The sequence below is a fragment of the Oryx dammah genome, unplaced genomic scaffold (assembly GCF_014754425.2).
Source record: "Oryx dammah isolate SB20612 unplaced genomic scaffold, SCBI_Odam_1.1 HiC_scaffold_26, whole genome shotgun sequence".
Taxonomy (NCBI): Eukaryota; Metazoa; Chordata; class Mammalia; order Artiodactyla; family Bovidae; genus Oryx; species Oryx dammah.
In genome coordinates, this window is record NW_024070210.1 from 85,451,345 (window position 1) to 85,466,214 (window position 14,870).

Here is a 14,870-nt window from a genome sequence, read left to right on the forward strand (position 1 = left end):
GCGAAGAGTTGACTCATTGGAAAAGACTCTGTTGCTGGGAGGGATTGGGGGCAGGAGGAGAAGGGGACAACAGAGGATGAGATGGCTGGACGGCATCACCGCCTCGATGGACATGAGTTTGAGTGAACTCTGGGAGTTGGTGATGGAAGGGGAAGCCTGGCGTGCTGCAGCTCATCGGGTCACAAAGAGTTGGACACGACTGAGCGACTGAACTGAATGTTTAATTGACTTCCCTGGTGGCTCAGATGGTAAAGCGTCTTGCTTACAATGTGGGAGACCTGGGTTCAATCCCTGGGTCAGGAAGATCCTCTGGAGAAGGAAATGGCAACCCACTCCAATACTCTTACTTGGAAAATCCCATGTTTAATTAAGTCATTTGTGTGGTTTCTTAGTTCTGCATATAGTTTTTGCTTACATTTGAGTAGTAATATTGAAATTGGAAACTCAAGCACAACACATATTTCATCAAAGAAATTGAATTAGTAATGTAAAAGCTTATCCCTAAAACAGAGCACTTTAGATCCAGATGGCTTCCCTATTGAATTTCAACAAACATTTAAGAAAGCGATCATATCAGTTCTAAACCAACTCTTTCATAAAAAAAGGAGAGAACTCTTTATGTCCCAAATCTTTATGAGACCATTATACACTGACACTAAAATCACACAAAGACACCATGGAAAAACAAAAACTACAGGCCAGTATCACTCATAAACATACACTGAAAAAAGCTTTTCAAAATATAAGCAAATAGAACTGGTGATATTTTAAGGGATAATACACCATGTAAAAGTAAGGCTTATCCCAGGAATACAGGATTGCTTGAATAGTCAAAAATTAATCAGTGAGATTCACAATGTTAATAAAATGAAAGGTGAAAACCATATAACCATCTTAATAGACACAGAGAAGGTATCTGAGAAAATTCAACAATTTATGATAAAAATTCTCAGTGAGCTAGAAACAGAAAGGAACTTACTTGACCTGATAGAGAGGATCAGTTAATTTTATGGAAGATTATGCTTTCCTTCTGATGTGAGAAACAAGATAAATATCTGCTTGTATCACTTCTACTCAAAATTGTCCTAGAGATCCAACTCAAAAGGGGAAAAAAAAAAAAGGCATCTGGATTGGAAAGGAAAAAGCAAAACTCTCTCCATTCAAATATGACATGATTCTCTACACATAAGGGATCTTTTAAAAGTGAATTTCATACGGTGAAAAGGCCAATACACAAAAAATCAACTGCTTTTCTCTACTAGCAGTGACAACTCAGAATCAAAACTGAACAAAACACCATTTACAGTAGGATCAAATACTTTGGGGGAAAGTATTATAACTTTAATAACACATAGGGATAAATTTAGGAAAAACTTAGGGATAAATCTGACAAAAAAAAATATATGCAAGACGTGTACTTTAAAACCTATGAAGCATTGCTGCGAGAAATTTAATAAGGCCAAAATAAATGGAGAGCTGTATTATGTTCATAGATTGGAATGCTGTTAAAATGTTAATCCACTTCACTTTGGCCAATGGATTCAAGGCAATCCCAATGAAATCCGAGAAGGTCTTTTTTTTTTTTTTTGAGATTGACAAGCTTCTTCTAAAAGTTATATGGAAGTGCAAAATACTTAGGATGGCTGAAGCAACTTTGGGGAAAAAGATGAAGGACCTGTATCACCTGACTTTAATGCCCACTGTAAACCTAAGGTTATCAAGAGAGTGTGGTACTGGCATCAAAGTAGTCATATAGATCAGTGGAACAGAATAAAGAGTCAAAAATAATGCAGATGGTCAATTACTTTTGACATGGTTCAAAAAAGAGAAGGACAGTCTTTTAAAAAAATGGTGCTGGAGTATCTAGATGTCCATATGCATAGTGAAAGTCACCCAGTCGTGTCTGACTCTTTGCAACCCCATGGACTGTAGCCTGCCAGGCTCAAGTTCTCCAGGCCAGAGTACTGGAGTGTGTAGCCATTCTCTTCTCCAGGGGATCTTCCCAACCCAGGGATCGAACCCAGGTCTCCCTTACTTCAGACGAATTCTTTACCATCTGAGTTACCAGGGAAGCCTAGATGTCCATATGGGAAGACAACTCCTCAATCTCTACTGAACATTACATATAAAAATTAACTCAAAATAAGTAAAATACCAAATGGTAAAACATAAACCTATAAGACCTACAGAAAATACATGGAGAAAATCTTTGTGATTTGGGGGTAAGCAAAGATTTCTTAGCTAGGAAAGAAAAAGCAAAAACCCACAAAAAAGTTGATAACTTGAACTTTGCATTAGTCTGCTAGAACTTTCACAACCCAATACCACAGTCTAGGTGGCTAAAACATCAGAAGTCAGTTTGCTCGCAGTTCTGGAGACTAGGAGTCTAAGATCAAGGTGCCAGCAGGTTGGTTTCTACTGAGGCCTCTCTCCTTGGCTTGCACATGGCTACATTTTCACTGTGTCCTTACATGGCCCTCTCCCTATGTCTTTGAATCTCCATGTCTCTTCCTCTTCCTGTGAGGACACCAGTTCTATTGGATTAGGGCCCCACCCTTATTACATAATTTTGGTGATGGACAGGGAGGCCTGGCGTGCTGCGATTCATGGGGTCGCAAAGAGTCGGACATGACTGAGCGACTGAAATGAACTGAACTGAACTGAACCTTAATTACCACTATAAAGGTCCTATCTTCAAATATAGCCACTTGGGGCATAGGGCTTCAGGATATGAATTTTAGGGGGAATACAATTCAGTTCATAACAACTTTTATCAAAATAAAAATCTTCTGCTCTTTGAAAATTTCTTTAATAAATGAAAAGACAGGACACAGGCTGGGATAAAATATTCACTTTACATACATCTGACAAAAGACTTATATCATGAATCTATGTAGAATATTTAGAATTCAACAATACCAGAAAAAGCAACTAACAATGTTCAGTAGGTTAGAAAAGACACTTCAGCAAAGAAGATGCTACTGCTGCTGTTGCTAAGTCGCTTCAGTCGTGTCCGACTCTGTGTGACCCCACAGATGGCAGCCCACCAGGCTTCCCCGTCCCTGAGATTCTCCAGGCAAGAATACTGGAGTGGGTTGCCATTTCCTTCTCCAATGCATGAAAGTGAGAAGTGAAAGTGAAGTCGCTCAGTCATGTCTGACTCCTAGCGACCCTATGGACGGCAGCCCACTAGGCTCCTCCGTCCATGGGATTTTGCAGGCAAGAGTACTGGAGTGGGGTGCCATTGCCTTCTCCGAAAGAAGATGCATGACTGGCCAATAAGCACGTGAAAAGGTGCCCAACATCATTAGTCATCAGGAAAATGAAAATTAAAAAACCACAATAAGATATTAATATAATTACACACTCACTAGTGGTTAACGCTTAAAAACAGACAATTCTAAGAATTGGAAGGATGTGGAACACTGTTAGTGACCGTGTAAAATGATATCAACCTTTCAAAAAAATTTGGCAGTTTTATTAAGCAGACGCTTATCATATGGCCCAGCAATGCTACTCCTAGGCATTCACCCAGGAGATATGAAAACATACATCTATGAACAACTCATATAGAAATGTTTGTTAGCAGCTTGTTGTTCAGTCACTAAGTCATTAGTGACCCCATGACTACAGCACGCCAGGCTTCTCTGTCCTTCACTACCTCTCAGAGCTTGCTCAAACGCATGTCCATTGAGTCGATGAGGCCATCCAACCATCTCATCCTCTGTCGTCCCCTTCTCCTCCTGCCCTCAATCTTCCCCAGCATCAGGGTCTTTTCCAATGAGTCAGTCTTTGCATCAGGTGGTCACAGTATTCAAGCTTCAGCTTCAGCGTCAGTCCCTCCAATGAATATTTAAGGTTGATTTCCTTTAGGATTGACTGGTTTGATCTCTTTGCAGTCCAAGAACAGCTTAAGATATCAGATTAATAAAAGCCCAGAACTAAAAATAACCACAATGTCCATAAACTAGTAAGTGTATAAACTGTGGGACATACATGTAAGGGAATACTACTCACCAATTAAAAGGAATAACTATTGATAAATGTAACCACATGGATAAACCTCAAAATAATTATGCTGTGTGAAAGAAGCCAGGGACAAAAGAAAACATATTTGGGATTTCATTCATCTGAAACTCTAGAAATTATAGAAACAACAAATCTACGCTATAGTGACAAAAAGTTGATTAGTGGTTGCCTAGGGCTGGCTCTCAATCACTCTGATTGACTGCTATTAATAGATAGCACAAGCATACTTCTAGGGGTGAAGAAAGTGTTCTTTATCTTGATTTTGATGTTGTTTACATGAATGTATATATTTGTTAAAGCTCTTTGCACTTTACACTTATTTTTTAAAAAAATATTTATTTATTTGGCAGCATCAAGTCTTAGTTATGGCACCTGGGATCTTTAGTTTCAGTGTGAGGGCTACAGAGCATGAAAACTCACTAGTTGCGGCACGTGGGCCTAGTTTCTTGTGGCATTAGGAAATTTAGCTCCTTGACCAGGGATTGAATCTGTGTCCCCTGCATTGGAGTGGATTCTTAACCACTTGAGCACTAAGGAAGTCCCGTGTACTTCCCACGTACACTGTAAATGGGTTCATTTTACTATATATACATACATACATACATGCATATATAAATGTATATATACATGTATATATAAATAATACCCCAATAAACTTGATTAAAAACCATTTTTAAAACCCATAGTTTTACTGTCTACCCAGGAGCCCAATATAACCAATGTTGACAATTTCGATCTTCACGGATTGCATTTTCTGTGCTGTGGACAGATGTGAATTAGGCTAAATCTGAGATAGGAGTTTGGAGATTTTCATTGAGTGAACCAATTATAGAAATTATATTTCTATTTTTTAACAAATGAAAAACATTTTCCCCAAACTCTGTCAAGAGTTGAGTTACTCCCAGCTTGGTAACTCATAAAGCCTTGAATCCTGCTATGACCCAGAATGAGGGATGCTATCCTTTTCCAGATTTTGACAAGCTCACCAGCAATCTGCTTCAAAACATCTGTAGTCCTTCCTGACTTTTTCAGCAATGGTTCACAGACTGCTCTTTTCTTTTCAAATGCTTCCCAAAAAAAGGTTGTTTTCTCCCCCTCTCCTCAAATTTTGAATGACTGATTTCAAAAATGGCTTCAATCTACATGCCTGTCATTTTAGACCATAATAGTCTCCATTAACTGTTAAATGATGTCAGTTTGCTTTATTTTTGGGTTTTGGTGGGTTTTTTTTTTTTTTTTTGCTGGATGTGCTCCCTGTCTGAGAGGGACAGATTTGTCTGATTTAGTTATATCCAGATGTGCCTAAATAAAAGATAGAAGAGAACAAATACTGAGTCAGAGGTTCAGTGAATTTATGCTGTATTTCTCATAAATTCCTGTGGGTTTCTTTTGGCATCAACATTTAATTTATTATTCTCTGTTTCTTTTAAAATGCAGTCTGATGCAATAGTTAAGGGGCAGTGTCATCCTGGGAGCCTCCACTTCTGATCAGCGGCTGCAACACAGTGTAAATTAGTTCAGCAAGGGTTCCCAGAATGTCAGCTGTGCACCCGGATCCTTGAGGAGCCTGATGGAATATTCAGAAGAAGGTTCTGGCTTCAAGGAGTCCACCACAAAAGCGAAGCACGAATGGTTGCTAGGCTTCAAGCCAGGGTAACCAAATTTTAGTTAAGGTTCCTCTATTTATTTAGCAGCGTTCATTCAAGAATTCATGTAACTTCCTTGTTAAATGAATTTTAAGGAGCTTCTATATCATGATTTTCAAAATAGGGGAAAGTTACCTCTATTTACAGGATCAGAGTGGGATTCAAAGAAGATAATGTTTAGGTTGTCCATTTATAAAATATAAATACAATAAAATTATGAAGTTCATTTATTAGAATATGACTGGGGAGATAAACCTAAAACAACTCAGCAAAAAGTATAAGAAAATATTCATGATTTATTTGTTTATGCTCTCACAGAATAGCAAGAAGGGATTAGGAAAAACAATTGTTTCAGTTAACTTGAAAAGCATTAAAACAAGATTTTTAAAGGTGTAAAGGTGAGTATTGACTCTGAGCTATGATGGAATAGCTTGTATCAGATTATAGGTTTCATTGAGACCAACTGAAAATCCTGAATTTAAAAAAAAATTAGAAATCTCTTTGAAGAATTGTAGGACTACCGAAGCAGCCATTATTTAAGGGGCCAGGGTTTTGCATGAAAAAAAAAAACAAAAACCTTTGAAGACATGAACATTTGATCATCACTTTTCCCTTTGGGACATTTGGTGTAGGGGGAGAAGCTGAGGGACCTGGCAGAGGTTTCCCACAAACAGGCAGAGAAGCCAGCAGAGTTCAGGCCATCTCACAGGGCAGAGAAACAAAAAGCACAGTCTGGGGCTTCCAAGGCTTCCAAGTCCTAGCAGACTTGAGGAGTCAAGATCCAAGAGGCAGTAGAGGTACAGAGAAGTGAGCCTGGCCCTTGGCAATTTTCTCCTCGAGGTATTTGTCAATACTCTATGTAGAGTAAGATGCTAAGAAGCCAAGTAAAAGGATGCTGAAAGCATCCTAGATCCCTGGGAGATAAAAATCTAATCTTAGGATTTGCTAGGGATAAAGGACCCAGGAATTACCCAGGTTCTCAGCTGGGACCCCTGCAGGGCTACTATCTAAAAGATTAACCAGAGGAAGACTGACTCTTACAAAGACTAAAACCAGGCCTCAAGTCATTCAGCCTCAACTGAACTGAAGCGGACTGGTGACCCTTACTCTAGCTGCCACTAGGGGATGGGGTGAGTCCTCTATAGAAGAGGGTGACATCATCCAAAGCCTCCACAAATTTAAATACAAGCTCACCAGGATCCAATCAACAGTACTAGGTCCAACAGGTCACAGGGCCACGAAAAGAAACAGACAAGAAAAGCGAACGGGAAAGACAAACCCACAGAGCCTAGATGTTAGATTATCAGATACAGTAACTTTCAAATAACTCTGATTAATGTTCAACTGATAACAAAATGGAGAGTTTTACTTGAGAACTATAATTGTATTAAAAAATAAAACAGAAATTCTAAAACTGAAAAATAATGTAATTCATGGCATTAAGAACACAACAGGTGATGCAATAGCAGACAGAAACAGCTGAAGAGAATTAGTTAAACTGTACTGAAGTCATTAGCAAATATCCAGTCTGAAGTCCAAAACAAACAAACAAAAATATGAAAAGAAGATAAGACACATAAGGGATATGGCGGAATGTTTAAATATACATCCAAATATGCATATAATTGAAATTCCAGAAGGGGAAGATAGAATAGAGAAGTGATATTTAAAGAAATAATGACCAAGAATATTCCAACAATGACAAGACTTCTAGCTGGAGATTCAAAAAGTGCTACAAAGTCCAAGCAGGATAAATACAAAGAAAATCACACCTAGGAACATCACAGTGAATCTCTAAACACCAAAGAAAAAGAAAATATTCTTGGGGTAAAAGAATGCTCGGGGTAAAAAGATGCATACTTTTAAAAGCAGAATAATAAGATGAAAGCCAGAAAAAATGCATTGATTTCTTCAAACTGCTAAAATAATCATGATGATGATAATAATAATACAATGTAGAATTCTGTACCGGTGGAAAAAAAATCTTGCAAAAGTGTAGGTAAAATAAAGTTATTTCCAGACAGACAAGAACCAAGAGAATTCAGCACCAGTATACTTGCACTAAAGTAAACACTACAGTGAGTTCTTCAGGAAAACGTAAAATGATCCCAGATGGGAGAAAAAGAACAAGTAGGAAGGAATGAAGAACAATAGAAAGGGCAAAAGGGTGAGTAAGTCTAAATGAATATTGACTTATAAGATAATACAATATAAGTTTCACATACACACAGAATTGAAGTGCATAACAATAACACAGAAAGGAGGGAGTAAACGGACTTTGTCTTCTAAGCTTCTAGCACTGCTTAAGAATTTACAGGATTAGTTTCCACTAGACTATAATAAATTAAATAATCTAAGGAAATCTCTAAAATAATAGTAAAAGAATGTCAAACTGATGAGCTAATGGGTAAATGGAATAATGAAATGTGTTTTATTATTGAAAAGGAAAAGGAAATAACATAGGTAGGAAAAATACAAAAATAACCCAGTAGAGATGGTAAGTATACAACCAAATGTGTCCGTCAAAGTACTAAATACTCCAGCTAAATGTCAGAAAGGAAAATAATGATGAGAGGTAGGTGGCTCAGTGCTAAAAGGGTTCTTCTGCCAATGCAGGAGAATCAGAAGACGCAGGTTTGATCCCTGCGTGGGGAAGATCCCTTGGAGAAGGAAATGGCAACCCACTCCAGTATTCTTGCCTGGGAAATCCCCTGGGGAGAGGAGCCTGGTGGTCTACAGCCTATGGGGTTGCAAAAGAGTCAGATACAACTTAGAGACTAAACAGCAAAGAAAGACATGGGCCGTAGAATAAATACTCCATTTAAAGGACATACATTTTTGGACTAGATATTTTTCTAACATATAAGTGTCTTACAAGAAACTCACCTCAAATATTAAGTTGAAACATATGTAAAGACCAACATGCAGCCATATTTTGACTTATAAAAATGGCAGCTTCGAATGGTTCAACCTAAAATGAGGGCACGGTGAAGCTGAAGGGACAGAAAAAAATAAACTATGCAGACAGTAGTGAATAGAAAGTAGAGACGAAGGCAAGAAGCATCTCTAGTATCAGAGAGACATTTTGTAATGGTTAAAGTGCCAGTCCCTTCAGGACGACTCAGCTGTCCTCAATTCTTATGAACCTAATGGCATAGCTTCACAATATGTAAAGCAAACATTAACAGAACTCATAGGAAAAACAGACAAAGTCACAATTATGAGAGGTTCCAATATCTCTCTTCATAACTGATGAAACAAGTAACAACAACACAGGCCTATAAGGATATAGACCTAAACAACACAACTGACAAAATTCATCTAATTGGTATACATAGAACCTGCACCTAACGTCAATAGAAAACACATTCATTTCAGGAGCACGTGAAACATGTACCAATATTGACCGCAGGTAGACCATAAAGCAAAGCTCAACAAACTTCAAGTGGTAGAAATGATTCAAAGTATATTCTTTGACCTTAGGGGACTAAATTAAAAAATAAATTAAGAAAAGATAACTGGAAAATTCCCAGATGTTTGAAAATTAATCATTATGTTTCATATAATAATACATGGATCAAAAAATCACAATAGAAATTAGAAAGCAGTTTGAAATGAATGATATAAATATGACATATCAAAACTTATGACGTTAAAGCTATATACTTAGAGGAAAATTTATTACCTTAAAATGCCTATATTAAAAGAGAAGAAAAGCTGAAAATCATTTATACAAGTATCCATCTCAAGAAATTAGAAAATGAATGATAAATTATACCCAAAGAAAATAGTAGAAGGAAATAATAGATATAAGAGCAGATATTAATGAAACAGGATATAAACAATAAAAGGAAATCAACAGTCAAAGTCAGTTGTTGGAAAGATGAATCAAGAGAGGGTACAAATTATCAGTATCAGTAATGAAAAAACAGCTAGTCATAATATTCAAATATTTAGATTTATACAGACTGCATTATGAGATTAAGATTAAGAGAACAGCCGATAAGACCAGACGGCCTAGGTCTTTGTGGTTTAAATAGAATTGATATTATGCACAATGGCCAACATATGGAAACTGACTACATGCCCATCTAACACATGAATGAATAAAGATGTGGGACATAAATACACTCAATGGAGTGTTATTCAGTCAAGAGAAAAAAGAACCTACTTAATGCTGGAACCCTACTTACTGTTTGCAACAGCATGGATGGACCTTAGAAGCATTATGCTACGTGAAAGAAGTGAGACAGAGAATGATATATACTGTATAATATGTGAAATCTGAAAAAGCCAAACCCATTGAAACAGACTAGAATGGTGGTTCCTAGGGGTATGTGGTGGGGGTAAAGAGAAGATGGTGGTCAGGTGTACAGTGGATCGCAAATGTTCTCACCACTAAAAAGAAATGGTAATTATGTGATGTGATGCAGGTGTCAGCTAAGCTATGCTGGTAATCATTGTACAATATATAAATGTATCAAATCAGCAAATTGTATATCTTAAACTGATACACTGTTATTTGTTAAATAGACCTCACTAAAGCTAGAAAATCAAATCAAATCAAATCAAATTAACAAAATAGAAGTAACACATCGGACAGTTTTGGAAAATCCGTGGCCATTGTCCTTCCAAAGATGACTTTTGCTCCATTTCTCATTTTTCTCCTGGGACTCCAACCACACATGTTTATGGATGTGTACTTCGGTGGATTTGCACAGTTTAGGAAGTCAGATCTCCCGAGCCCTCGTCTGTCCTGGCCACGTCTGCAGGGTACTGGGACTGGGTTCTCCTGGGGCGCCCTCTGCAGGATACTTTTGTCCCGGGGTGAAGTAGGGGTGGGGACAGACAGCAGAAGTGGCCCTGCAGCAGCGGTCCTATGCGCGTGCATGATGAACAGCCTAGTCAGGGGCTCCCCAGGTGAGCGGGGTTCCCCGGGGCTCTGTGCCCTCTCTGTGCCTTTGCTCTTGTTTATGCAGGACTGGGCTGGAGCTAGACAGCCAGGGTGTGCGGTCTGAAATCACTGACCAGAGAGCAGAGGCCCTGACCAGGCTCCTGCTAGACTGGAGGTCATTTCAGGGCACTGACTGAGGGGCCCAGCGCATCTAGCTTGCTCTGTGTCTGTACAGCCCCTTGACCTCTCAGTGTTTATAGCTCTAAAGAGAAGATCTTTCTTTTCTTCAGCCAGTGCATCCCCACCCACCTGCCCTGCTTCATCAGAAAGAAGGAGGAAAGGTCATCACAGGGTTACCAGGGAGCCCCTGGGAAGCCCTAGGGTGGAGAGCAGCCTGAAGTGTTTCTTCAGCTGCAGCTGAAGCTCATGCCCAGATGGTCCCAATTCTAGAGCAAGACTACAGAGCTGCTGACTGAACTCAGCACAGAAAAAACGGATTGGGCACTGCTTCCTAGGAGCAAGGGCAGCAGAGGCCAAAGGCAAGAGGAGAGGAGACAGGAGACGAGGGAGGAGAGGAGAAAACACATCCAGCAACAAGGAAATTGAGGGATGTCCCTGGCGGTCCAGTGGTTAAGACTTTGAGCTTCCAATGCAGAGGGCACATGTTCAATCCCTGGTCAGGGGACAAAGATCTCACATGCCTTGTGACAAAAAAAATTTTTTTAATTAAAAAAAAAGAACAAGAAAATTGGGAGCAAATGGAGGGTGGATGGGAGTGGGCAAGACAGAAAGAAGGGAACAAGGCCAGATCAGGAGAGAAGCAGCAGAGGGGAAACAGAGGAGGGCAGAGAGGAATGTGTCCCTAGGTCACTGTCATCCATGCCTTTCACTAGAGGAACTGCATCTTGTCAGGGATAGAGCTTAAAATCCTAAAGTATGAGGTACTAATGGTGGGGTTCAGGCATATGCCAGAGATGGCCCTTCATCTCAGAGGGCCCCTAACCTCCCTTCTAGCCTACAGATTCATCCCAGGAAATTGCAGCCTAATGCTGGCAACTGAAAGCTGGAAGTGGGAAAACATTTCCTTGTGTTTTAAAAAAGCATCTGCTCTTTCGAAATCACTTTCAATGAGAAATGTGAAAACTGGAATCACTCTCCAAGAATGAAACTGCCTCCCTCTAGGCCAGTGGTCTAGGTCACAGAAGCTTCTGGTCACCCTGGGCTGGTGTGCTCAGGATTCCTGTAGCCATGGGTAGACCCAGGCAGTAGGAGGGATGGGATTTCAAAGCCAGGATGGCCAGATTGATAATAAATCACCCTCCAACATACATGGTTTAGCCGTGCGGCTCTTCTGGGAATGGGGATTCAGGGCAAAGGAATCCACCTTAATGGTTTTTCCAAAGGCCCAGTCCTATGCTTTCGTGATTCTGGCTGTTGGAGGCCTCTTTTACCTCTGCCCGGCCCTTCGCCAGGACCATCTCCTCCCTGGGCCTTCAGACTCTGAAATCGAAGGCGGCTTGTGGCCTGAGGGGCTGGCTGGAGAAGGCGGTCGTCCTTTGTGGGAGGAGGAGCAGCGCTACCAGTTGCAAAACAGAACGTTCGAGCCAGGCCACGGCTGGCAGGGGCGGGCGCTTTCCAAGTGGAAAGCAGTGAGAAATATGTTGGAATCTGCCTCCAGAGTCATGGAATTTTCTTTTTTTAATATCCCTTTCAAACACATACTTTGAAAAACTATTCAAAGGCGGGGGAAAATTAATTAGGGCCCTTTGTGCTGGGTCCCCTCCCCCAGAGCTCCTCTAGCGAGAGAAGTAAAAATAGAACCTGCGAGAGGCTGAAAATGTACTGCAAACAAAGATCATATTTAAGAGCCCAACGAGGCATGACTGTCCAAATAGGAAGAAAGGAGCTAATTATTTCCATCATTGCAGAGGGAAACGGTGGCAGGCTTCTTGGGGTCGTTGGGAACAGCCTGAAAACTGGAAAAGCCCCAGGAGGCTGGGAGGAGATGCCTTGCCAAGAGACAGACCCCCCTGTGCCCCTCAGATAATCACCACTTTTGTCCCCATCAGGAAGAAGTGGAGAAAAGCAGAGTTGGGAGGATATTAAAAATCTCTTCCACTTATGGAACAATTTGACCTTTTAAATATATTCTTCCACTCTGATCCTCAACTGCCCCCTCCCCAAAAGTAGATGTGGTGGGAGTTTTCATTTTCTCCCAGTGAGAATGTTGGGCCAGTCCAAGTAACGCAAAGGTATTTCTGGCAGGTTACGTAGGGTGGGGAGTCAGACATCTGTATACCAGGTTACACTGGCCAACTTTCAGTGCAGCATAGAGGTGAGGAGCACAGGCTTGGAGCCAGGCAGGTCCAGGAGTGAGGCTTGGTCCAGCCACTCACAAGCAAGTCATTCCGACACTCAGAGCCTCAGTTTCCTCTTCTCTCCTGGGAACAGTCCCTCCTGGGAGCATTCGGCCTGCAACTTTTAAAGGCTGTCATGAGGAGGAAAGGAAATGAGGTATCTAAAAACTTAGTACGTACTTGGTGGATAACAAGCATTGGGTCAATTGTTGCTATCAACTTTGCCATCAGTCAGGGTGCAGACAAAGGAAAATGATACTGGAGAAGGGAGCAGGGAGGCACACCTCCCACACTGAGGCACAAATCCTAATATAGGAGTCAAAGATCCTTGAGTCAGGTGACCTGGGGTGAATTACATCATCTTCAAGCCTCAGTCTCCTCATCTGTACAATGGGGATAGTAGTGCCTTCTATGGCTGAGACAATGTGCTATGTCCACTCTATCATGTCTTCTTCCTGAGTTCACAGTAGAACTACTCCCAGCTCCCTTGCTGTTAGGTCAAGGGCCTAGAACCAAGTTCTTCTCAGTGGAATGTAAGTGGAAGCGAGGCTAGCTATCCCAGCCTTGAGCCTTAAAAACATCCATGTGTTCCAGCAGCCTTATTTTCTCCCTCGGAGGAGACAGAGACTGTCTAGCTCCAGGATGAAGGAGTCATGACACAGAACAAAGCCACCCAGCTTGCACTGGATTCTGCAGTGAAGGAGAAGAAAGCCTTGGCTGTGAAGAGTCGCTGAGATCAGGGGGTTATTTGTGCTGCAACTCATCCCAGTTCCTTCTGGCTAAGACACCTCCTGGAAGCGGTGGAGGGCGTGCAGGGAGGACAGGGGACATGAGGAGCAAAAGAAATCTTGTGGGCAGGGCTCTGCCAAACGTGGAGGGTGGCTCTCCCAGTTTCAGGACAGAAGGCTTGGGCACAGATTCAGTACTAGAAACCCTTGGGTCCCACAGACACTTCTCCTGGGATCTTTAGGCTTTACATACTTCTACTGAAAAAAAAAGCTGCCATCTAGTAAGCTTGTACAGCTATGTGCCAGATCCTGGGTGGGGAGCTTTCTCGGCGTGAGCACTCATGCCCAGGATGGCCCTGTGAGGGAGGGTACAGTTGCACCTGGATGGGTAGCAGAACACAGTAGCTATGAGGGAGGGGCCCTCTGGCCAGGCGCGACTCTGGACTTGCAGTGTGACTTTGGACAGCTCACCTGACCTCTTTGTGCCGCTGCAACTGCATCTGCACGTTTAGTCATCTAACATCTAAACTGCATCTGTTTAGTCACTCAGTGGTGTCCTACTCTTCGCGACCCCGTGGACTGTAGCCCTCCAGGCTCCTCTGTCCATGGGAATCTCCAGGCAAGAATACTGGAGTGGGTAGCCATGCCCTCCTCCAGGGGATCTTCCCGACCCAGGGCTTGAACCTGTGTCTCCTAAATTGGGAGGTGGATTCTTTACCACTGAGCCATCAAGGAAGCAGCCCCCCTCCCCTCCCCACACAATGTTATGAAGGTTTAAATGAGTTATTCTGAGTAAAGTACTTAGCATGTAATAAATACTCTCACAATGTTAGCTCTTCCAAGCGTTTTCTTGTAGAGCTGATGAGGCTCAGAGAGGTAACATGCCTTGCCCATGGACACTCGTCTAGTAAGAAGTTGAGCCTGGAACTGAAGATAGCGTTACTCCAGAGCTGTTGCGCATCTCTCTGCATTTGCAGGAGATCTCAGGAGAATCTCTGTGCCCCACCAGAAGACCCCAGGAGAATCATGGCTGTCACTCCCCATCATTGTCACCGTCATCACCACCACCAGCGCCCCCTACTTTGTAGTAGCGCTTTACATTTTCACAGTGTCCTAGCATTCTACAGCATTTCATCCTCACAGCAATTCTGATTCCCACTGTATTAATACAAACAAGAAAACCGCAATTGGGAGAGAGTGCTGGCTTATCCAGGAC